The sequence below is a fragment of the Podarcis cretensis genome (genome assembly GCF_951804945.1).
Source record: "Podarcis cretensis genome assembly, chromosome: 2".
In the NCBI taxonomy this organism is placed as follows: domain Eukaryota; kingdom Metazoa; phylum Chordata; class Lepidosauria; order Squamata; family Lacertidae; genus Podarcis; species Podarcis cretensis.
Genome location: NC_137171.1, coordinates 52,697,544 through 52,701,123, shown reverse-complemented (window position 1 = coordinate 52,701,123; position 3,580 = coordinate 52,697,544). Strand labels below are relative to the sequence as shown.

General features: G+C 40.8%; 1 long non-coding RNA gene across 1 annotated transcript; it reads right to left on the bottom strand.

The window, feature by feature from the left end:
* Positions 1-580: 580 nt before the first annotated feature.
* Positions 581-3,349, bottom strand: LOC307209907. The gene is made up of 2 exons (XR_013835783.1): positions 2,071-3,349; positions 581-1,911 (listed from the first exon to the last, which is right to left on the bottom strand). It is a non-coding gene; the product is annotated as an uncharacterized lncRNA (long non-coding RNA).
* Positions 3,350-3,580: the final 231 nt, after the last annotated feature.

Genomic DNA, 3,580 nt, shown 5'->3' with positions numbered 1-3,580 from the left:
AAGATTTCGCACCCCAAAGTGCAAGGGTTAATTTGTTTTTCACGTGCTAAACATGTAATAGCAAGAGTCACACAGGGTGCGGAGCTGATTAACAGCTCTCGCTGCATCCAGAGAGCACTGGCTGCAAACTGGGCTCACAACTGGGATGGGGAATGTTGCTTAGCAACCAGGTGGAGCCAAAGAAGTTGCCTTCAGCCTGGGTTTCTGGAATGTAAAGAGGCCAGTGTGCTTTTATACATTTAGTTCCATTTCGTACATTTATTTCCCAGTTTTCCTTCAAGGAATCCAAGATGGCATATATGGTTCTTCCTTTGTCCATTTTCTCCTCACAACAAAGCTGTGAGGGAGATTACACTGACAGTGACTGGCCCAAGGTCACCTAGTGAGCTTCATGGCTGAGCAAGGATTCAAACCCTGGTCTCCCAGGCCCTAGTCCAACCACTACACCAGTGTACTGAAAAGAGACTAGCATTTTTTGTACGCTACCCCAATCTCTGAGTGGTGTGAGATTCTTGGGGTTTGAGGCGCTTACCCAAGGTTCATGTTTCCTTTTGGGAATGAGGCACAGCAGAGACCATGGTGTCTTTATGATATATGCTTTATTTACACATATTTACAATCTGAACCTCTGATGGAGGCATTCACTGCATCAACACCCAAAAGGGGTCTTGCTTCTCCCTTAGCCACAGCCTTGGATTGAAACAGGCATCAAACATAACTTTCTGACTCTCTATCCAGCTTGATGCTTTACTTATAGTTTGCATCACAGGAAAACTCTGCTTGCAGCTCAGGAATTGTCCTTCCAACTATATGAGTCAAAGGAGGAGCATCACCCATTTGTTATTTGGCAAAGAGGCTCCTTTCCTTCGTTCTCTTAATGGTCCATCACCTAGGCGATCACCTCAACAGGAAGCTAGCCTGGCTTATATTTTAACACTTGCTAGATCAAGGGGTTCAGGAAGCTAGCCTGGCTTTTGATTACCTTCCAACACTTGCTAGATCCAGGGATTAAAGGGGTCTGGCACCCACAAACTCATAACACTATTCAGTATGTGTAGTGGTTTCATTCTTTTAGTTGCCTGGTTCACTCTTCTCTTCAATATGTCTGACTGCTTCAGCTCTGCTTGTGCACTACTAGTTTCGACAACAACACAAACAATGTAACAGGCTGTATATAACTGTATAAATTCTTTTTCAAATGCAATTCAACATATCATATCAAAATATATGGTTCTATAGACCAACTTACCATATAAACAAAACATATTATGAGAAATTAAAGTCCAGCAGATTGACCAGGAAATACAATCTATTCAGTTCTTATATTAGCAAAATCCACGGTGCGGAATTCTAATATCTTGTAGAGTTCCACGTGAAGATGCATTTTGTGTGTGTGTGTGAAGATGCTTTTAAGAATTCTAGCGTTCCTCATATGCAGGTTTCAGACGAAGAACTTGGAAGAATGGCACATGCAAAAAATAAGACAAGGATTCCAGGATAATTCCTTGTTTTGCCCAACCAGGCTTCGTCAGCCTTGTCTTATTTTCTGGATTCAGTCTGCTCTATTCAGCCACTTCTGCTAACGTGCTGGAGCATGGCAGCCCTAACAGTGGCCAGGAGGCTTTGTAAATGCTGGTTATTATAATCACAGCATATGGTATTAATTGGCGTATTACAAGGTGTTTAGGCTTCTCTAAAAGTAAAGTTGCTATAGTGTTCACCTTCTGCTTTAAACATATGGAAACAGAGCACAGCAAGTCTTTCAACAGTCAGCTTCAGGTGGAAAAGAAAAAAGGAAAAGGAAACAAATGGCAACAATAATATCAGAGAAAAAGCTGGAGGAACCCATGAAATCAGACTATTTAAGGCTTTCAGCCATCATACATGATTGTGCTTTGGAGAGCTAAAAGCCTGAATAACGCTGACTAGCTGAAACAAAATACTTCTGAAGAAGTATGCATGCACACGAAAGCTCATACCTAGAACTAACTTAGTTGGTCTTTAAGGTGCTACTGGAAGGAATTTTTTTTCTTTTATTTTGTTTTGACTATGGCAGACCAACACGGCTACCTACCTGTAGCTGACTAGCTGATGAGTGTAAAGACCATCAATGGCGAAAAGAGAATGCCAACTAAACTGTAAATAAGAAAATACTACGCCTTTACCTATATAAAAGAGCATCTGCTTAAAACCAGGCAACATAGAAATAATAAATAAAGCAAAAAAACAAACAAACAAGAAAAACCAAAAGGTATCTGTAAAAGCACATTATACAGTTCTTACAAATAGAGGAGCAAAGTGTTATACATTGAACATACATATTGGTGTAGACAGAAAATAGAAGGAGAGAGCGGGGATATAGGATTGTCAGATATATTTTATTGACTCAACCATAGCCTTAAACGATAGATTTAATTTTTTAACAAATAAAATAAATAATTGAAGAAAACAATTCATCTTCAAACTGAGAGGAATTTTGTTTTTGTTTTTTTAAAAAAAGAAAATTAAAAACCTGACATTTATCAGGAAACTGCCCCTTCTAATGAAATAGCTATTTTCCATTGGGGGGCGGGGAGCCAGTTCTAAACATCAGGGCCTCAAACCAATACAAAACCTACTGAATACAAAGATTCAGCGCTGTGTTGGATTGTAGCCCAGAGCTATGTCAGACTCCCAGATACGAAAGGTTGCATTTTAGCTAGCTGGATCATGGGACCAGCAGCCAGACTCCTTGTTGCCCCATGACACCCATCCGACAGACAAGCAGGACTGTAAAATGAAAGACTCTGGAATTTCTGTGTCATCTAATGCAAGGGGTCAGCTTCTAATGCAGAATAAAGTACTTATTCCCCACTGGGTCCTAAGAATCTGAGCTTTAGTTTGTTTTCTTTATGCTTTTTATTTTGCGGGTTTCTTGTTTAAGGGGAAAACTGTCAGCGTATACTGGGGATTTAGACAAATGTCAGCAGAGCCAGTAGGCCAAGACACTTCTCTGTCTGGGGTGAAGCAGTAAATGATACCTCTTCCCTCTCCAAATCAAGGTGCATAATACTTAAGGCACCTCAGGCAGAAAATTGTACAAGTGCTTCTCTTTGGCAGTAAAAATACAGTAACAACACATTAGGTAACAAACGGTGAGCTGCCCTTTCATGACACTCTGGGGGAGACAAACCATAAGCCCATGTCTGGATGTACCGCTAAGCAGCAGTGTAGTGGCAGATTCAGAAGTGATTTTGAAGGATCCCTTCTTTATACAGTGGTACCTCGGGTTAAGTACTTAATTCGTTCTGGAGGTCCATTCTTAACCTGAAACTGTTCTTAACCTGAAGCACCACTTTAGCTAATGGGGCCTCCCGCTGCCGCCATGCCGCCGGAACACCATTTCTGTTCTCATCCTAAAGCAAAGTTCTTAACCTGAGGTACTATTTCTGGAGTCTCTAGAGACTTAGCGGAGTCTCTAACCTGAAACGTATGTAACCCAAGGTACCACTGTAGTCACAGCCACACAAAGCTATACAACATTCTAAGGTTACACAATAATCTTATAATTATGGAATAATAATAATTTGCTGTGGGTTGC